This window comes from Leptodactylus fuscus, chromosome 5, assembly GCF_031893055.1.
Source record: "Leptodactylus fuscus isolate aLepFus1 chromosome 5, aLepFus1.hap2, whole genome shotgun sequence".
NCBI classification, from domain to species: Eukaryota; Metazoa; Chordata; class Amphibia; order Anura; family Leptodactylidae; genus Leptodactylus; species Leptodactylus fuscus.
In genome coordinates this window covers 44,114,744-44,137,788 of record NC_134269.1, presented here as the reverse complement: position 1 = coordinate 44,137,788, position 23,045 = coordinate 44,114,744, and the positions used below count along the sequence as shown (strand labels likewise).

General features: G+C 43.1%; 1 pseudogene; it reads right to left on the bottom strand.

Annotated features, from left to right (window-relative positions):
* Positions 1–22,517: 22,517 nt before the first annotated feature.
* Positions 22,518–22,616, bottom strand: LOC142205373 (U6 spliceosomal RNA; annotated as a pseudogene).
* Positions 22,617–23,045: the final 429 nt, after the last annotated feature.

The following is a 23,045-nucleotide window of genomic DNA, read 5'->3' as shown; positions in this document are numbered from 1 at the left end:
GCAAATCAAGCTCCAACCAAGTTAGAGAATATTACGTCTAGTGAGTTATGTTTTGATACAGAGTCTGCTAAAGAAATATGTCAAGTGTCCTTCTACAAAACGAGGTTAGTGAGGGTGATACAGCCATCCATAGGAAACAAAAACTAACTTCACATCGTCTATAATAGCAGCACAGGGTGGAATAGGGTCATCCGATCTGTAATAATGTTAGAACACATTATGGGATTAAACAGTTAATAATGAGATTATTTAGATTAATCCAACACAGTCTGAAAATCTATATGTAGTGTCCCATTGGGATAAGATAAGATAAAATAAAATAAGATAATCCTTTAATAGTCCCACCATGGGGAAATTCAGTGTGTTACAGCAGCATGGATAATACACTAATATATTACAGGAAAGAACACATACAAGCTCATAGCAGATAGAAAAGATACCAGCAGTCATAACAACTAAGAAGAAAAGAAAGACGTCAGGATCATTTAGTTCTCTGTGCAGAGTGATCTTTGGTTAGTCTGATGTAGATTATACAGCCTGACCACAGTTGGGAGGAAGGACCTCCGATAGCGCTCCTTCTCACACTTGGGGTAAAGCAGTCGGTCACTGACAATACTGCCCAGTGCTATCAGAGTCTCATACATGGGATGGGAGTTATTCCCCAGCTCACCATGGACAGTATCCTTCTGTCACCCACCACCTGTACTAGGTCCAGGGGGCTCCCCAGGACAGAGCTGGCCCTTCTAACCAGCCTATCAAGTCTGTTTCTGTCCCTGGCTGGTATACTACCCCCCCAGCAGGCCACTCCGAAGAAGGTGGTTGATGCTACCACAGATTTGAAAAAGAATTGCTCGCGGGACTCCAAAGGCCTTCAGCCTACTGAGTAAGTGATCCTCCTAGAGGACTACTACTAGAGGACTTATTGAGTACTTTATCATGTTTTATACTGTTTTTGCCTAATGTAGTTTTAAGTAGACTTAACCAATGTGGTTGAAGATAGCTACATGATAAATTCCTCAACCTTGGGCCATTCTAGTGAGGGGGAGTCCGGAGACTAGTTTGTTAATTGGAGTGTCATGGTTAGACTGACTGAGCAGGTCACCTACAAGTCAGGAGAAATGTCAAGACTGACATGAGACGTTTTTGCTCAGCTTACTGTTTAGATGTAATGTGTGTAACAGAGATTGCAAAGAGAATGTTTAGATTGACCTCTAAACTAAAACTAAAACCTATGAGCCAGGCTTAGCAACTTTTAGGAATCTGCACCCTACAGCTTGGGCAACTACAGGTATATTTGTTTTTGGAGTAGAAAAGGAGTACAATTTTTGAAGAAATTATCAAAACTAGAGTGACATTGACATTGACTGACCCAGGTAGAACTATCTCCAATCCTTAGCTCCAGCTGCTATCAGCTTCTGCCTTAATCTTAAGGAAAATTGTTCACCTTCCTTACTTCAGCAAAAGTAAGTTTCACGAGTTTTTGCACCATTCTTCATTGTCTCATGAGTCCTAAATCAACAGCAAGGGCTCCCCAAAAGCCATAGAGGAAGAGAGTGCCCAGGGAACTCCCATCATCCACACTGCAGATCTCCTTTACCTTGTTGCACCTGCTCCTGTGAAGTAGCAGAGGTTTAGTAAAGCCAACTATAGCCACCATGAGACCAACAATGACCAACTACTACTACATTACACCAGTGGGTGGGCATATATAAGTACTTCTAAAATATAGTCATGGTCAGCTACTAGATTTTGCTATGTTGGCTTGTTCAGTCAGCAGTGCACAGTCAACTATGGTAAAAAAAACTTCACGTGGTAGATTGCGTGCCTCTTATTTTCCTAATATATAAGATGAAAAACCATATACATTTCATCTCCTGCTGGAGCTCACTACTACCCTCTCCAAAAATAAGCATTTAGTTACTGTAGAACATCTCTTCCAGCACAGGAACTGAAAATTCAGGGTGCACTCACATAGACAAGAAAATCAACGAGAAAAAGACAAGCAAGTAATAATGGAGTGGAATGGGATCACAGGCCAAAAGCTTTTGTGGAAGACAGATACAACAAAGGGAGATAAAGGAAATCAATGTTTTCTTCATTGACGTCCGAACTGTCCTTCCTGGAGTAATCTCTGAGCAGGCTGTGAACCAGCCTTCAGCAGTCCTGGATGGACATCTTCTCCCAGTTTATAAGCAGACATTTCCTGGCAAGCCATGATGGGTCTTTATCACAGTTCATAAGGTACCAGCTTTCCTGTATTCCCCCAACATTGTGGACCCCAGGGATAAGTCCAAACCAAAGAGCACTGGGGTGTTCCTCATCAGTGCAGAGCAGGGTACTGGCTGGATAGGTCAGAATCTATTGACGTGGTTCAGGAAGGGTACGTTGTCTCATTAAGGAAGATCTTTCATGTCCTCATCAATATGCAGTATTATATACCACTAGAAAGCCGACAGTGCGAGTCGGTGCTCTGTCTCTGCCTTCTTGCGACATCTGGCACTCTTCTGGTGAGATCATAAGTACGTCTGGGGTCTGTGATTGGGCCTCAGTAGTGATATGGGCCTGCCGAGCATCATGACTTCATGAGTATAAATGAAGTCCCCTCCTCTGGGTCTACACCTATTATATTCTGAGATGTGAAGAGACCTCAGAGTATAATAGTTTACCATAATGCATTTTAGCTTGTCCAAGATGAATCTCAAATTTTTGGTTTTGTTAAAAACCGAACAATTTGGAATATTCGGTTCGAATCGAATCAAATTTGTTACATACCGATTCAGCCATCTCTAGTGTCAACTGTAAGTTGTCATATGTATGGTGCAAGATGGGAAGGGGCTAAAGTTGCTACTGGTGGTCAACATTGGGCTAAGTTAATTGTAACGACTATTAATTGGTGCCAAGTGGACATGTTCTATTTGGTGCCTCCTCGTAAGTGTCCATGACCATAAACCACACAAGAACCTCTTTGACCCTCAAGTTTGAAGAGAAGAAGTTGAGTTTTGCTCAGCATCTCATGGTTGCAGCTGAATATATTGCTGTGACACTTTATAGAACTTTCTACAAAGTCGTAGCAAAGATACTAAAAAAAATGAGATTAAAGTGCTACCATTAAAGTTAAATTATTTTATTAAAGCTTATTTTAGAATTTATCCTTCTAAAGTCTGTAAGTTTTGTACTGTAGCAGCTATTATTTAATACATGATGACTCTTAGAGAATGATTCGCTGCAATAAACAGGATGAGTCAGTAGGAACCATTTCTGACCAGACAGCACATCACTAATTGGCCTTCCGCAGTCTGAGCTCTGCTTAAACATTGATGCATCTCTCATACCTCAAAGATATACAAATGGCTTGTTTACTCCGGCTCTTACCTAACAGATTTGATGCTCTTTTAAAATCCAATTTTGCTGCATGAAGCCTGATGGAAAACATTTTTGCTAATTTTACTTATTCGGCCCATTAAAGGGATTTCCAATGAGATAACATTTGTTTACATGTTTTAAAATGGATATTATGTGAACTTTACCATGACCTTTAATGATCAAATCTACACTGATAAGCTGCCCTAGACACCCCCTCCCCCCCGTGTCTGTAATGTGATGAAGGGGGATGTGTGTTTGGCTCCATTCATTAGATAAGTCAACCCCCTTGTCGTTCTCTATGTTTTAGCCAATAAGACATAGACCCCTTCTCTTTCTCTTGTCTTAGCCATTAGCCAACTCAATAGCCACAATCCACAAGACAAGTGATCAATACACACAAGCTAAAGCATTCTTTGGTCAGTAACATCAGTTACCCAGAGTTTACATACATGGGCATCACTCCCGTTCTTACGGGTGGCGCTCTTTACCAAACTCATTATACAACTGGATGATCTTGCCCAACAGTGTCTTACTCAAAAAGGCATGAAGACTCTATTTATAATGAACCCTCACCCCGGTGTAACCCAATGTCACACCTTAGGTAGCATTGGATTATACCACAGGACTAGGGTTGAGCCGATCTTGAGATTTCAGGATCGTTTTTAAAATCCAATTTCCGATCATTTTCCATCTGAACCCGATCCCAATTCTGATCCTAATGCAATTCAATTGATTGCAGATGATTGATTCAAATGATTGAAGATTGGATTTTAAAAACGATCCTATTCACTACACAGCATGGAGTCCAAAAATTGAACGCTTCAATTTTTGGACTCCTTGCTGTGTAGTGATTGAAAAAAAATCCCCCGGCTACTTAGTCCCCCCCCCACTTACCTGCACAGAATCGCTGCCGCTCCCCATTCTCCTCACTTCTCTTCTCTCTCCTTCTCTTCTCCTTCGCGCCGTGCGCGCCCCCACCTCCCAGGATAGTGTTAGAGATGCTGGGAGTAGGCGGGGCTTGTTGTGGTTTAGGAGAGTGTGGGCGGGTACTGGGAGGAGAGACGTGAGTGATGCACTCACGTCTCCCCACCCACACTCTCCTAAGCCACAAGCCCTGCCTTCTCCCAGCATCTCTAACACTAGCCTGGGAGGTGGGGGCACGCATGGTGCTCTGAAGGCATGTGAAGGAGAAAAAAGAGGAGCAAGAAGAATGGGGAGTGGCAGCGGATCTGTGCAGGTAAGTTGAGCGATCAATATTGGAGTTCCGTTCTCGATCTTTTTTAGGTGGGATCGGAACCCGATCACGATCGTGAAATTTACTCAATCGCCGATCGGCATCCAATCTTTTCCAATCCCGATCGCTCAACCCTACACAGGGCATGACCAATATCTCATTCTATGACTAAACACCTATTCACAACCAACATCCTTCCTCTACTACTTGCATTAGCAAATGAACGATATATCACCAGTACACAGGGCTGCTGACCTGTCTTGGGTAGGGACTGTGTGCACAGACATCTACTGTTTCCCACCTAAGGCTACTTAACTAAGGAGGTTAATCCTTGCATCCTTATATCTACCACCGGATACTTTTTTGTTGTCTTCCTGAAAACCAAAAGCTGTACTGAAACTTAAACCTCACCTTATGTCTAACTACATGTTGCCTCTCTCTGGAGAAACCCACTAAACCGTTCCCTGCATGGGGTATCATGGCTCTGACATGGGTGCCATTCTGAGTCCTAGACCCAGGGACAATTTAACCACAAGGTTAACAGTACACTTGCACAGGGGCCTATGGTAGCGGGGGGCTCCTTTTGAACAGTAGGACAGTCCTGCATTTGCTGTCCCACTGTCTAGGGCAGTTGGGTAATTGCTGCACCAACTCATCATTGTTGCGGGAACATCGATGAGTTGAAGCCAGTGATGAAGTAGGGAGCCATCCACTTCCTGCTTCACCACCTGGCCGTTGTCTTTGCTCCAGGTGTCCTGGGAGCAGGAGGTGTGATGTAGGGATGTCACTTAGACCACATCAGTTACTCCTTAAAGATTCAGGGAAAGGTGAGTATTAAGGTTTGTTTTTCTCTTTGATGTATACAGTTGAGGACATGAAACTGTGGGGACAACCTTTGGGGTTGGGGTGGGACATGATTCTGTGAGGACAACCTGAGGGGTGGAGGGACATGATGCTGTGGGGAAAATCTGGGGGATGTGGGAGACATAATACTGTGGGGAACACATGATAATGTGGGGACATCCAGGGAGTTGAGGGGGAGGGGTGCAGTCTAGGAGGGTAACTTGGAGGGAGACATGGAAATGTGAGGGCAATCTGGGAGGATATGGCACTATGGAGGCAACCTGGAGGGTGGGGGGACTTGATACTTTGGGAGAAACCTGGGGGGGCATGACACTGTGGGGGAAACCTTAGGGGAACATGAATTTGGAGGGGTAACTTGGAGGGGAAATGAAAATGTGGGGCAACCTGGAAGGGGACATCACAAGGGGCATTATATTGTATGGGGCCATTACGGAGGCATTATACTGTGTGAGAGCCACTAAAGGGCATTGTAGTATGTGGGGCCCATTGAGGGGGCATTGTAATTTGTTTAGGTCAAGTATTTTTAAGTGGTGGTGTAGGGGGGGGCAACTTATGAAACCTTTGCACAAGGCCTACCAATGTGTTAAAACAGCCCTACCTAGACCTACACAATCCTGTGACCTTACATGTCTAACAATTCTCCTTCCATTTGGCCTTTGCTTGGCTTGTTTGACTGCTATCTAGCATTGATAAAAGCAACTGTCACCGGCTTCCATCATCACAAAACCATTCACCTTAATGGGTAAAAGCAGACCCAATCCGTAAAAAAAAATAGAGCCCTATACTTTTACAGACCACAGACAGTATGCGGCTGGGGAAGTCTGTTCTGGGAATAAGTATGGAGACTGGTGACACACATGCAGTGATCGCTGCAGACTGTCGACTAGCTATCTTACTTCAGTATACAGTAGCAGCACAGTGGATAAGATTGGTAAATTTAGGCACAACTTCAGACCACTGGAGCATCCTACACGTTAAGGTTTGTGGGACTCCAGAAGCACCAATAGCTTCAAATATCTGTTTGCTGCTTTCTAATGGTATTTTAGCAACTGCTCTCTTAATCCGATGAATTCATCTGGCATAAATCTTTCTCATTATGCCTTTATCTGCATGAACCCATCTGTGCTCTGAATTAGCCATAAATCTCTTCACAGTACTATGATCATGCTTAAGTTTTCATGAAATGTCTAATGTTGAAATATCTTGTCCATGGCATTGCATTATTTTTCGTTTTCTTTCCCATATTGAAAGATGTGTCCTGTACAATAATAAAGAATATTTTTCTTAAGTAGGTTTCCTTTAATTGGTCTCACCTAGCAAACTAATTATCACAGGCGTTTTGGATTGATTTCAATGATCTAAAGAGCCCTGAGACACAATGCCAGCCATGAGTTTAATTGAAAAATAAAAATTTAAATCTTTATGACACTTAAATCGGATTTACATATTAATTTGGAATACGGTGTACATATATACTTTGTTCTTTTATGGCTCACATACAAAGCAGTTCAACGCCATCAATTTTATCAAATTTAGCTTTTTTGGAAAATGGAAAATAGAAACAAAACAAAAGCGTCAACTGAGATTTTATTCTTGAAAACAAAGCCTTTAATCCAGAATTAATGCAAATACCATGATAAAACAAAGGATGCGCATTCACTTTAATCTGTACATTAGCACTTCCCGAGTAATCCCCATTCATTATGTGGGAGGATGTTACCCCCTGCTACAAAAGAACTTTCAATTATTTCTAATCCCTAATCCCAATTCTAATATAAACCACACTATAAAATATTCACACCAACTTTTTTGACCCCTCAGTGATATTGTCACATGACCTGTCATCCGATGCAATAAGTTTTCAGGAATTTTTGCTGCAACCTTCTTGTAGTCAAAAGTACTTGACGTCTGGGTCTATGATCAGCATCCCCAGGACCATGTAAGTAAATGAATAGTCCCTAGACAACCCCTTTAAAGTTGCTGCCATGCACAATTTATATACAATAAATCTCCCTTTACATAATGTGACTAATATGCTGCTCCATTGCTTCTGCTCCAGAGTAGGGTCAATAGGATGGAACACAACAGTTGTGCCGTATCGGGGCATCCTCTTTTGTTAGAAAGCAATGTCTCATGGCTGGTGGGGTTGAAACTTGAGTTTAGCATCAACATGGCATACATTTTCACATTGTACAGAGTACTAAAAGGCCAGTAAGGTACCATTATTACTGGGAGGTGAACGCTAACAGCATTATTATTGTGAAGGGGTAATATTACCAAGGCATTATTTAATACTATATGGGGGCATGATTACTGTCTTGGGGCAGTATTAAGGTATGTTCACAAGGGGTTATTTTGCAGGCGGATTTTGACGTGAAACCCTCCTCAAAATCCACCTACAAAAATGCCTCCCTTTTATTTCAATGGGAGTCATGTGGATTCCACAGTTGAGTTAGCCATGGCGTCCGTGGCTCGAGATACTCTCCTGTTTAGGCCCATTCATCCAGGATGCCGCGACGGGATGCCGATGCATTGCCGATGCGGCTAGACGTGCAAAAAAGCCACCCGGCGGAGTAGGTTTCCGCCATCTGAACATACCCTTACTGTGTGCATGATAAAGTGGGACACTGCTACTGAGCAGAGACACTATTACTTTGTTGGTGGCACTAGGGAGCACTATAACGGTGGTACAAATGTGGAAACTGTTATTGTGTGGGGAACAGTGGCGTAACTACCGCCATAGCAGCAGAGGCAGCTGCCACAGGGCCCGGGACATTAGGGGCCCAGTGACAGCTGCTACCGCTGCTATCATTATACTCGGGGGTCTTTTCGGACCCCGGAGTATAATGATTGGCGGACCGGGAGAGGTAAGAAACATAAAAAACACTGTTACTTACCTCTCCACGATCCTGGCCAGGCCTCCTTCCTAGTTGTCTGACGCCGCTGACATCACATGAACCCGGCCTGCGTCCTGGGTCATGTGACATCCGACGTCATTGAAGAAGGACGGCAGCAGAGAAGACAGCATAGGAGCCGGGGGACAGGTAAGAAACAGTAGTTTTTTATGTTTTTATTCCCCCGGGTCTCCGATTATTATACTCTGGGGTCTGGAAAGACCCCAGAGTATAATAATTATTTATGGGTGTCCACTATGGGCTATAATACTGTGTGCAGAAGCCACTATGGGGTATAATACTGTGTGCAGGGGCCACTATGGGGGATAATACTGTGTGCAGGGGCCACTAAGGGGGATTATACTGTGTGCAGGGGTCACTATGGGGGATAATACTGTGTGCAGGGGCCACTATGGGGGATAATACTGTGTGCAGGGGCCACTATGGGGGGTAATACTGTGTGCAGGGGCCACTATGGGGTATAATACTGTGTGCAGGGGCCACTATGGGGGATAATACTGTGTGCAGGGGCCACTAAGGGGGATAATACTGTGTGCAGGGGCCACTATGGGGGATAATACTGTGTGCAGGGGCCACTAAGGAACATAAAACTGTTTGCAGGGGCCACTATGGGGCATAATACTGTTTGAAGGGGCCACTATGGGGCATAATACTGTGTGCAGGGGCCACTATGGGGGATAATACTGTGTGCAGGGGCCACTATGGGGGGTAATACTGTGTGCAGGGGCCACTATGGGGTATAATACTGTGTGCAGGGGCCACTATGGGGGATAATACTGTGTGCAGGGGCCACTAAGGGGGATAATACTGTGTGCAGGGGCCACTATGGGGGATAATACTGTGTGCAGGGGCCACTAAGGGACATAAAACTGTTTGCAGGGGCCACTATGGGGCATAATACTGTTTGCAGGGGCCACTATGGGGCATAATACTGTGTGCAGGGGCCACTATGGGGGATAATACTGTGTGCAGGGGCCACTATGGGGGGTAATACTGTGTGCAGGGGCCACTATGGGGTATAATACTGTGTGCAGGGGCCACTATGGGGGATAATACTGTGTGCAGGGGCCACTAAGGGGGATAATACTGTGTGCAGGGGCCACTATGGGGGATAATACTGTGTGCAGGGGCCACTAAGGGACATAATACTGTTTGCAGGGGCCACTATGGGGCATAATACTGTTTGCAGGGGCCACTATGGGGCATAATACTGTGTGCAGGGGCCACTATGGGGGATAATACTGTGTGCAGGGGCCACTATGGGGGGTAATACTGTGTGCAGGGGCCACTATGGGGTATAATACTGTGTGCAGGGGCCACTATGGGGTATAATACTGTGTGCAGGGGCCACTATGGGGTATAATACTGTGTGCAGGGGCCACTATGGGGTATAATACTGTGTGCAGGGGCCACTAAGGGGGATAATACTGTGTGCAGGGGCCACTAAGGGACATAATACTGTTTGCAGGGGCCACTATGGGGCATAATACTGTTTGCAGGGGCCACTATGGGGCATAATACTGTGTGCAGGGGCCACTATGGGGGATAATACTGTGTGCAGGGGCCACTATGGGGCATAATACTGTGTGCAGGGGCCACTATGGGGGATAATACTGTGTGCAGGAGCCACTATGGGGGATAATACTGTGTGCAGGGGCCACTATGGGGGATAATACTGTGTGCAGGAGCCACTATGGGGGATAATACTGTGTGTAGGGGCCACTATGGGGCATAATAGAGCACGCAGGAATGCCTAGGAGGAGGTTGGTCGAGGTCTTCGGCGTCAGTGTTGGTCGGGGGGCCTCATGTCAAAAGTTCATGCGGAAAATAGGTGGGGAGGGTGCTATAAAAAATGTCTAAAAATGGCTGTAAACTCTGTGGCTGGGAGAAGTCATCATAGAGGTCTGGGTCATATGGAGGAAAATAATCTCTTCTGGTCACGTGACTATCAGAGGTGAATGGTTCAATACAGTTGTAAAACACAAGCTGTCCACCTGTGTCCTCCACACATGACCGAGACATTAAGAATGAAAATTCCTATTTTTGAGAGCAGGCAGAGATCATTAAAGAATGAATGCAGAACGTACGATATCGTATATTGGAAATGTTCATAAGTTTCTATTATACAATTAATAAGCTTTATTTGTAGAAACAATAACACCTCTTTAACTTCTAACATCTGCTCTTCAAAGGACAGATGAAAAGACCACCAGGGTAATACCTGCTGGCTGGCGCACAGTTTGCACCAGTTATACAATCTACAGAATAATTACTATACTTTGTAATTTATTTTTTACAACTATTACAATCATCCTTTACAATTATTGCTCCTACACCGAAAAAATCCCCGAAATAGTAAAGTGCTTGTTAAATCCCTTCAGTTTGTTAACCAAGAACACAATTAACAGAAAGTTGATGGCAGGCGTCCCCTGTGGTATATCGATTGGGACTCGCTGTGGCAGGATTATATCATCCTTTGATGGCAAACAAAACACCTCTAAACAAGCAGAGAAAATCCATAAATTCTTAAAAGATCATTACATGCAAATAGGCAACGGGCATCGGGGAGATGCTAAGCTTACAATCAAAATTTAATGTTCTCAGCTGCATATGTCACCCAAAAGCCATAAACACGCTAAAACGTTATAACTAAGGACGCTCAGATCTGATTTTTATTTTAACTGTTTCATTTCCCCTACATAAACCATACTCAATATCAAGTAACAGTATATCAGAACCGATAACATATAGATGTATTAGGGCCTAATAGTATAGGGCTATTTCACACGTGGTAGCCTTCAGTGGTACAATATATGGAAACCGTTACTTTGTGTTAGGGGGCGTTCACACTACCGTCGGTGTCCGACAGGTAGTGTGCGCTCCTAGTGTCCGCTCAAAATCTGGCACGGACATTAGGAGCGGACACTAGCTGTGTCTGTGACACCTGTCATTTATTTAAATGGCGATCGGGTGCGTTATTTTGCACTCCGCGCCCTTCCTTCCCTGTCCGCAAGTGAAGATGTCCGACTTCTCAAGCGGACAGAAAAACCCGACATGCAGGGTTCTTCTGTCCACTTGAGAAGTCGGACATCTTCACTTGTGGACAGGGAAGGAAGGGCGCGGAGTGCAAAATAACGCACCCGATGCCCATTTAAATAAATGACAGGTGTCATGGACACAGCTATTGTCCGCTCCTAATGTCCATGCCAGATTCTGAGCGGACACTAGGAGCGCACACTACCTGTCGGACACCGACGGTAGTGTGAACGCCCCCTAAGGCAGACTTATCTCCAAACACCACTCCTTTCATGGCACTCCCAGCTAAGGATACTGGGGAAGGTAGTGCAGGGGATCCTGACAGAGATCTAGTTAATTTTTGCTAAGGCTCAAGTCAACTCCTCCTGTTGATGTCCTCCACTGCTCCTCCTGGCACAGAATCCAAAAGATCTGACAGCTAAACTCCCTTCTCAGAGCTGTCTCTGGTTAAGCCTAGGGCAAGCCACAATCCTCCTAGAGGCTGTATGAATGGCTGTTGGAGCACAGTCTTATTGCTGGTGTTCTTCTCTCTGGACAGTCCAACAAGAACTGCACAGGATGTCTGCTGCAACTAGACTGACACTAGACTAGACTAGACTGATTCCACAACAGTTGCCAAGAAGTTAAATGTCTCCTTCAACCCCGTACAGTGGCCTATGATTGGGCAGGGCTGAACCAAAGGGAAGGTTTGAACACAGAGGGAAAAATAACAAGGGAAAGTTGCATGACAAGGACATAGAACACAGAACATAGAACACAGGACAGGACGTACCAACACATCCCAGAGGCACAAAAGACAAACACTTAAAGCAGTAGCACTCTGGGATGCTGCAACTCTCCATACAAACTATAATGGTGAGTGTAGGTACTGGAGTACTGTCCCATTGAAACCTATGTGCAGCAACCCAGCAGAGGTGAACAGAGAGTGTGGAATGAGACGACACAGGCTGCGCCACCTACTAGGCCTGCAACGGTGCTCACACACTCTGATTCCTCCACAAGGCTGTGCAGAAAAGGGGGGTCCTGCAGAACTACCTGTTGGATGCGGTAGAGTCCTTGTTTTCCCCGGGGCACTGCTTGTTGGAGAGGGGACCTATCAATACTGAGCTGGTGTGGATGGTGTTCAGGAGATGCCTTGATGGTGATGCAGGCAGCGACTCAGGAGTCCAGAGTTGCAGGGTAAATCAAATAACCTTTATTGAACAATGCCAACAGATGCTCCAGCAGCTTTGCAAGATGAATACAGCACACAGTTCAATGTGAAATGTCCACAACTTAAGAGTTTAGCCAAGGCAATATAGACACTGTAGTACTTGACATACTTTTCTCCTCTCCTCCTCCTCTCGTACCACTCCCTAACTCAGCAGATAGGGGACTATAGCGGGGCTATGAGTCCTGATAGGGAATACTTCTGTTGGGTACCTCTGTAACTCCAATTGGCATGGACACAGATGTTTCTCGGAAACCTCCAAAGTTCTCTCACTAACTCCGGGGCAGCTTCCGGACATACCTTGGATTAAAATGGCTTCACCCCTAGAACCTGGGCTGATGACTGAAGGGACTCAGCTGAATTCTATTTACTGTTTCTCACAGCAAGATATATGTAAGATGACTGATGCTGGAACTCTGTTCTCTGCAACTAGATACTGGATTTGATCTGGACTGGACTTGTGCTAATCCTGGACTAACCTTGGCAACAGCTACCAGAGAATATAAACCCTTTGCTAAAACCCTGCCCAGTGGCCTGTGATTGGTCATGAGATAGTACAGCATTCTATAGAACTGTGTATATACAGTAAAATGGCAGACATATTGCATTTACCATACACATATATAAGACAATACAAACAGGACAACCCCAGGGTACATGTAACAAACATAAAACACGTAGCAGCTCACTCTGGGATGCTGCACATGGAACCCCCAAACGATAGGCCATCAATTTTAGAAACCTGATAATCCCTTTAACTTGCTGAAAATTGAAAGTTGGTTGAATCTGATATGAAGGGTTAACTCTAACATTATGCACAATAAATGTTTAATTTAATATAAAGATAGGAGCTTGTTAGCCATATCTTGAGAACACAAACTTGGGAGTATGCCCAGAACTATAGAGAAACCCTTTTAGAACGGCCTTGATAACAATGTAGAAAAGAGTTGTAGATTCTTCTTTGTTTTCAGGTATCCATCTAAACATTACACATGGTATGCTGTTATGAGAACACGGCCTTGTATCTATGGCGTGAATCCCAATTCATTATCAAGTACACGTGTGTAGTAGAGAATGATATAAAAAAAAAAACAACAACTTTGAAACTTTATATAACCATATATGTATTTCCGGTCACAAAGTATTTTTCTTATGAATGAATGTTTTAGTGTGTTTTGTTAGTTATTTTAACTTATGATGATTATTGCTCAGTCAAATGAAGTTTTAACATGACCACCTATTTTTACTAAGCTAAATATAAAAGGCAGATACTGGAACTTTCCAGAATTTGCATAACACGACTACCAGTCTTTGTATTATTCTTTGGACTTACTGCCCAGGCCCCACATTTTCAGAAGACCCATTGTGCGATGTCTCCCTGCCATGAGGATCATGGTCCGTTCGCCTTGACTCAATACTGCAATGCAAAAATCTGGTCTCACATAAAACAAAAAGCAGAAATCTCATAATTCTCAACAACTGGGTGTGTCTTCTGGTCTTCCAAGGCAAAGCTACCCCTCTTTATATGTGCTGCTCCTTATAATTCCTCAATGACCCCCTTACCTATTCTGCCCAATTTATCTCCTCTCTTTTTTTCTGCATTCCGCCTCCATCTCCCATCTCCCTACTGCTATCATGCTAAACATTGTGGCAACAATAACCATGTGGTCCATGCCAATTTAAATCCCTCACTTCTTTGTCTCCTTCATCTAGTTACTTCTAATGTGCCTCGCCCTTAATGGAAGTCTGTCATTAAAATCACATTTTTTCTCCCTAATACGTAGGAATAATCTTAAGAAAGGCTATTCTTCTCCTACCTTTCATTGTCTTCTTCGCGCCACCGTTCAGTAGAAATCCCGGTTTTCTTCTGTATGCAAATGAGTTCTCTCGCAGTACTGGGGGTGTCCCCAATGCTGCGAGAGAAATCTTCAGTGCCGTCTCTATCTTCACCTGGAACGACCTATCTCCGCATCTTCTTCCAGCTCTTGCTTCAAACTTCTAGGCATGCGCAGTCAGCTCCGCCGTCAGGCCTCGGGCAGAGCTGACTGCGCATGCCTGTGGCCATTTTCTTGTGGCCGCTTACACCAGCTTACTGTGTAAGCAGCCACAAGAAAATGGCCGCCTACACAGGAAAATTGACACAGGCATGCACAGTCGGTCCTGCCCAAAAGACCAAAAGAGAAGATGCAGGAAGAGGCCGTTCCAGGCGAAGATAGAAGTAGTGCTGGAGATTTTTCTGTTCTTGCTGTTTGAGTGCTGGAGACCACCCCCAGTGCTGCGAGATAACTCATTTACATACCGAAGAAAACCAGGATTTCTACCGAACGGCGGTGTGGAGAAGACATCTAAAGGTAGGAGAATAAGGCTATTCCTACGTGTTATTGAGAAAAAAATGTCCTTTTAATGATAGAATCCCTTTAACTCCATATGGTGATTCTCTGCCCCCCCCCCCCTTGGGTTTTTTCCCCCTTGTCACAAATTTTCCCTTTTTTGTTTTCTCATCTCCTTCAGGATAGGATAATGCACACTGATAGCTTCTTCTCAACTATGTGATTTTTTATGTATGTAATACATTAAACAGGAAAAAATAATAAAGAATCAAATAAAAAAAAAAACGGGAGCCTAAGGGGATGTTAGACTCGGAGAGTCAATGCATCTAGCAGAGAATAGCTCTGTAATACTGCATCTTATGGAGCATCCGATTATTCTTTTTCTGTCACATTCATACAGAATTCATCAGAACAGCCCATGAACCTTTTTATGCCTCCATGTGAAATAATTGACATATGGAGATAGGCCGCCATATCAGGCATTGGAGCTGTTATACATCTGTGTGCATTAGGAAATAGTATGATGTTTTCATAAACATAACTTTAGCTCTGGTGATTGAGATCCCAATGTCCTCCAGTCATGAGATGGTTAAAAATAGTACCTATTTGCTCTCTTTAAAGTAAGATATTTTTTTTGCTTTATGCTCTGGCCAATGGAAGAGAACAAGAACTCAACACCGATCATAGGGATTTGCCCATGAATGAAGCTTATCCTCTATACACAGTTGTGGATAAATTGCACATTGGTCGGGATTGGATTGTTGTACATCACTATGGAGCTGTACTAGAGCCATCTCAGGCAGTCCCATAGAAATGAATGCAGTGGGTGACAGCTCCCTCAGCACCACCTCCATCTTCTTCAGCAATGGCCTCTTCTTTCATCTTCTTCCAGAGCCGACTTCACGTGTGAGCGGCCATTTTTTTATGGCTGCTTACATGAGCAGGCGCAGTACACTCTGTACTCCATAAAACTACAGGACCAGTTCTAGCATCGGGGACGCTCCCAGTGCTGTTTGAGCGCTGGGGCCCGCCTCTAGTGCTGCGAGAGAACTAATTTGCATACCGACATAACCGGGATTTCAAGCAAACGGCGGTGCAGAGAAGACATTGAAAGGTAGGTGAAGATTTGCCTTTCTTAAGGTTATTCTGATGTGTTAGTGAGGAAAAAAAAATTGTTTGAATGATAGGATCCCTTTAAACAATTTGCTAGTGATGCAATCGCTGTTTAAGCAATTTCCAAATCTGCTGATGAAAACTTGCAGATCAAAGATGGCAAGCAAAACAAGCTACTGTACCTATCATCCAAAACCATCCTGGTTAGTAAAGACTAAGGCATCCCATTTTTTTTCATAAGAGCACAATGCAAGACAGGATGGACTTGAAAGATAGGACAATTGTACTGTAGGGAGCCAAGTGGTTGGCAGAGGGAACACCTTTGGTTGTTATTGACTATGGCATGTAAAGGGTTAAACTGCCAGGGATCTTAGTTATCCATCCCCATTAATGGTGGCAGGGACCCAACTGCGTGAGTCAGCCAGGCTCCTAACATGCAGGTACACTGACACTGTTGACAAGATCAAAGTGAAGATTATATTCACCCTTGAGCATCAACTTTTTGAAGGCCCTTCCCTATTATATCCACTGAGCGAATGTAGGCTGCAAGCATAATCCTCTGATTGTTTGGCAATCTAATATCGACAAATTGAAGATCCCATGCAGCTTTTTCTTCATTTGGTTCATTAGAATATAATTCAGATGTATCCTTTTTCAACAGAGAAAGTAAGATGACAGATGCATTTTTGCTGCTTAAAATATTAATGATAATGCATATTTGTTGGAATCCTCCCCATAGATGAGTTATTCCAAACCATAAGTAATGTGACTGAGCATTCAATAATTCAGCTCGGAGATATTAGATGGCTGAGTGTTAACGATCGGACGCTTATCAAAGTAATACGTTACAGAAATATATGCATGAGAAAAACAGGAGCAGCTTCAGTTTATACCTGCCATGGGAAAAGCACCTAATACGTACGCTATGGGGGAAATTAATACGTTTATTAAAAAAATAATAATAATAGATTGACGGTTACTTGGCTATTTCTGTAAGGGAAATATATTATAAATATATTACAGGCAAATTTTTGTGCTCAGATTTTTTCACAAATACTAGTCGAATGATGGAAAGTAACAATGTTGTAAATCTGTAACATCTCTGCCTGTTCGGGTCTCTGCGCCACCCTCTGCTCGCATGCGGCGGTGCAGGAGGTGTGTGCAGTTTGGTTCTTAGTTTAAAGTTTTTGGTCGCGCCGTGTAAACACGGCTCTAGTTCTGTGATTGTATTTGCACCACAGCCGTCTTCTGCCCTTGTTTGCCTCTGTTCATGAAGTTTTAATTCATGTGATTGACAGCCTGCTTTCCTGTCCACTCCATGGGTGGGTTCTTCCTCCCTATTTAGTCTTGACTCTCATTCACACCAATGCTTGCTATTGCCGTGTGCATACTTGCTCCTTACTGTCCCTATTTTTGCTTGCTTCCTTATTCTTGACCTCTGGCTTTCCCTACTGACAATTCTTTGGACTCCGATTTGGCACTGCATCGCTCAACTGTTACTGACCCTTGGCTAGCTGACCTCCCTTTGTTGTTGTCCGTCTTGTCTGCGTTTTGTGTATCACATATCCAGGAAGGGACTGTCTTCGTGGTTGCCGCTTATTACGTAGGATAGGGCCTGGCAATAGGAAGGGTCAGTTGGGGGCTTCAGCTTAGGGCTCACTGTCTCTTGTGTCCTGTCCCAGGGTTCAAACAGTTACTGGGGAATTGCTGTCCTAGCAATTCCCTAACAAAATCATTGGATAGACTTGTGGCTGTAAAACAAGGGAAGGTACTTATGTATCTATTTAGACACGTATCCGATGAATGCTCAGAAGGTGAATGTTTTGTCGGAAAGTAGCCTATTCTTTATGGTTATGCTAAGTATTTTCTTTTAATTTTTACATTGACCACAAAGTGTCACTCTGACTTTGTCACTGACTGCCTGTTCTGATGAGATCACTTCGCAGCATCACAGACTGTATTGCAATGACAGGTAATACTATGCAAAAATATGAAGACAGATGTGGGAAAATATGCTTCCAAAAATGAAAGTGTTCGTTCATTTTTGTGAATTTACAAAATGTAAAATGAAATCTAAATCCTATCAATATTTGGTGTGACTGCCCAGAACAGGATCAATTCTTCTCGGGACTTGCAGACAGAATTTGAAGGAACTTGGCAGGGAGGTTGTTCTCGCCATCTTGGAGAACTAAGCTCAGATCTTCTGTGCTCCAATCCATCTGTTTCTTCATGTAATCCTATACAGACTGGATGATGTTGAGATCAGGGCTCTGTGGGGGCCGTATCATCTCCTCCAAATTTTGATTTGACATAGATTCCCTCAATCACTTAATTTTAATTGACTATGACTATAAACTATTATCAAACCTATTTTTTTTTCCATACCTGCCTAAAACTTTTGTAAAACAGTACTGTATATTTATAGATAACACTGGCCCCTTCAATGACAATAAATGATTGTGGCATGTATCATCCTCCCCTTCCCTGCAACTCTGCAGAACTATTGTCTGGGGAGTGATATGGACACTTGACAAAGGGGTACTCCATAAATCCCCAAAACGTGTTGTGTGTAAGGGCCCCTTCACATGGAGTAAACGCGCTTGTATTTTGGCAAAATACACATTTAAAAATAAGACTCCCATTGACTTCAATGACATTTTACACGTGTATTTTGATGTGTATTTTGACGTGTTTTTTTACACGTGTAAAAGAAAATGCCATTGAAGTCAATGGGAGTCTGATTTTTACACGTGTATTTTTACACAAGTATTTTGCCAAAATGCACGCGCGTTTACTCCGTGTGAAGGGGCCCTTAAACTTGTCCTCATTTTCAATAAAAGCTCTTTGGTTCATTAACATCTGGATCTGCACAGTCCCTACCTATTGGTCCGATTTTGCTACTTCCCTGAACAATGACCAGTGTACAGGTCAGAGACTTCTCAAGTTTACAGGTTCCTATGGGTCATGTGACTGCTGTAAAGCATATCTTATACCGCTGGTAACAAGAGCTCAGGCAATATTATCGCCCACAATAGTTTTATACAGGAACTAAAATAAATTAAAAACAGATTAGAAGAAAAATTTGTAAAAAATATGTCTTAATATTGTATTTAAATTTCTAAGAAGAAGTAATGTATTCCTGCTAAGATAGAGATAGTCTATTTGTAACATAAGTGATTTTATATATTAATAGTTTACAATAGTTGTCAATTTAAGAAAATCTGTGCTAACAAATCTACAATCCTCATCCCAAGATGCTGCAATGTGTACAAACCAGAGAAAGTGAGTATTATGCCGATCCTGATCCATTACATATCAAGCCCTACAAATCTGTCATGATATTCTTCTGCTGTTCCCTCCAGCGCTGACTGTGATATGCATTCATATTTTTTCCCTATATTGTTAAATCAACCATATACAATTCTTTTCAGAAATAGTTGGCAACTCCGTGCTGGAATATTTCGCTGGTGTAACAATAATGAGATATTATTAGAGGGCGAACGTTGTATTTGACAAGAATAAGGTCTGAGTGATGTGCTCTACAGGTAATGCCAAAAAATCCCCTCGGGGCAATAGAAGCCGGGTACACACGTAGCGAAATGTACATTCCTTCTGTGCTTTTGTTATCTCTTTTCCTCTCAAAATTTCCTTTTCCTTTTTGATATACCGCAAAAAAATAGTCGGAAGTAAAATAAATAAATAAATAGTTTTTTCTCTGCCTTTAATAATTGGACGGTCTTGCTAGAGAATTTGGTTAACACAGGACAATTTCACTTGGTCAGGGTGTAATGCACAAAGCCCCTAACTTTGGGGCTACTAATAGGGTCTTCTATAGTAGGTTTGCAATTATTTGTTAATGGGGTTGTCACACTGCCTCCCCCGCTGCCCTCTCCTATGGGGGTCTGCATTTCTCGCACACTCCCTGCCCCAACAATAAACCTGGTGGAGGTGTAGGCATCCTCCTGTCAGAAAACTGCTCATTCGCCCCAATCCAACCGCCACCTGCCCTCACCCCCCTCTCCTTTGAAGTGCACTCTGTTCATATCTACTCACCCTCCAACCTCCAACTGGCCGTCATATACTGACTGCCAGGACCCACCTTCATCGACCATTTCACCACTTGGCTCACACTCTTCCTATTCACAGACACCCCCACCATCTTCATGGGCGATTTCAACATCCCCATAAACACAGACCACCCTCCCGCGTCCAGTATCCTGTCTCTCACCACCTCCTTTGGTATCTCCCAATGGTCCTCCTCTGCCACCCACATAAAGGGGCACACACTAGACCTCATATTCACCCGCCTCTGCTCCATATGCAGCCTCTCTAACTCTCCATCCACATTCTCTGCCCTCTCCTCTCTAATAGACCCCCACAACCTCTAAACCAACACAGTCCCGCAAGAACCTCAACTGCCTTGACATCCGCATGCTCTCAGACTCTCTCCTACCACTCGCTGACATATCCTCACTCCAGGACGCAGATGTCGCTGCTGCCTTCTATAATACCACCATCACCTTAGCCTTTGACTCTGTTGACCCCTTCATAACCATTAGAGCCCGACCAATCAATAGACAAAAATATAAAAAATGTGTACTTCTGCTCACCTCCTAGTTGATAATTGTCAGCTATTGGATATCTTCGGGGCGCACGGCGTACACTTCACTCCACAAGTGTGATGAATACTTCTATACAAAAAACAGGTCGTCCGGCAGCTCTCTGATTCGATAAAATATAACTTTTAATGATACATCATAAAATGAGAAAAAAATGTTGTGTAACTTGGAAAAATAGGTGAAAAAAGAAAAAAAGAAATAAACCCCCTAAAAAACGCAGACGCATTTCGGAATCATTGTTCCAGGAACAATGGACTGTTAAAAGATGGACTGTTAGATGAGGCAGCTCCTCTCCATCTTCCGGCAGCCCCCGGCACTGCAGTAAATAGGGCTCCAAGTCGAATGGAATAAAATACCACTAGCCACTAGCCGTCATACAAGGACTTGTGGAAAGCATGCCCCGGAGGGTTGAGGCTGTAATTACTGCTCGTGCTACTCGGACCACAGGTGTCCAAACACTTATTGGTAGACAGTGTAGATAGATAGATAGATAGATAGATAGATAGATAGATAGATAGATAGGTAGATAGATGATAGATAGATAGATAGATAGATAGATAGATAGATAGATAGATAGGTAGATAGATGATAGATAGATAGATAGATAGATAGATAGATAGATAGATAGATAGATGATAGATAGATAATGTATAGCTTATTTGGACATCATTGGTGGGGATGAGTAGACCACCCCCATTACAACCTAGAATGCCTGGCAGACACATCCTGTCCTTGTATTACTTGGACAACCATTTATTTGAGAAATGACTGACAAGCATGACCTTCTGCTAAGGCTACTCAAGTGTAATATTACTAACTATATATAGCGTTGATGCACATTTATAAAATATTCAGAATCTGTCCATACCATTCCATTATGAAGGTAATATTGTACTTAAAGGGAGTCTACCTCTAAACCACTTACATGCTGTTGTAGGGGACATTTTGAGTACATTTATTGAAAACACATTTTTGGTATTTTTCTCTATGTCCACTTGTGTTATTAATAAAATGTACCATTTCTGTTTTAACATTTCAGTCAATTATTGCAGAAAGTCTTCTGTTCTTATCTGTAAATCAGCCAAACGTTAATGTCCGTTGTTCTGATTCTTTGACAGATTAGAACAATGTAGCCTCAATGGCCATGCAAACCTACACTAATATATCTCGGCATATTCCAATACAATATATGACCACAAACATTTAGAAAAAGGTCAAATACATTCAATCTCTAGTACAGACTTATATTTAATCAATGAATCTGAAATGACATTAGATAGGATACATTCCCTTTAAAGTAAAAGGGTTTGGATCGATTTATGGATTACTAGGATTAAGTAATAGTGACTCTGGCACATGAAGCTGTTGCCGTATACAAGGGCAGCATATTATACTTCAGAAAAGCATTTGACATTGGGATCATTTCACCTTAGTCTTCATGTACAGGATCGCACTCTTTGTCTGTGTGTGCCATGCTTCTCTGATAGATCAGAACAATGTGCCCTCATTAACCTACATTAACACATTGACCCATTCTTTTCTTCTACCACCATATACATGACTGTATACTATCACAGGTCAGAATAAGGAGCCCATGAGCTGAAAGGCAAAACTCAGGGCAGGTCCTATTTCTTTTTTTTTGGGGAAGTGATCTGGGGTCTCCATTTCCATAAGTGGTTTGGGTTGTTTAGTTGTTTTACGGGGTCAGGACTAGGGTCCATATTTATTGAAGGGATCTGATCTGGGTCAGTACATGTGTCAGAGGTAGACTCATTTGTCGGACTGCAACTATTACTATTCCTCCCGACTGCTGAGTGAATGAAAGAATTGTGGCAAACTACGGGACGTTTCACGAATTTACGTGTCATCCTTGTACAGTGGCCATACTAATTTTCTTTGTATCATTCCAATTTTAGTATATGTAGCAAGCACGGCAGATCTTATTTCTGTCTGTATTTTGGTCTGGGCTCACTATTCACATGTATGAGCCGGTAGAGGTCATGGTCATAGGTATCATCCATGTGCCATCTGTACAGTTTTCTTATGGATCTGTAATGCACGCATTTCTGTCCATGTCACCTTATGGATATCTTTCAAGGAATGAGTTAATCTCCTGCTGATCCGTTACATCTTCTGTCAGAAACTGGCTAAGGGCCCCTTCACACGGAGGATACTCTGGCTGATTCGGAACGTGTAAGCGTTCCAAATCAGCAGTGTATAAAGCAGATCTCATTGCTTTCTATGGGAGCCGGCACACGCACGCTCCCCATAGAAATGAATGGGAAAAAGCAGCCCATTCATTTCTATGGGGAGCACACATATGCTAGCTCCCATAGAAAGCAATTGGACCTGCTTTAAACG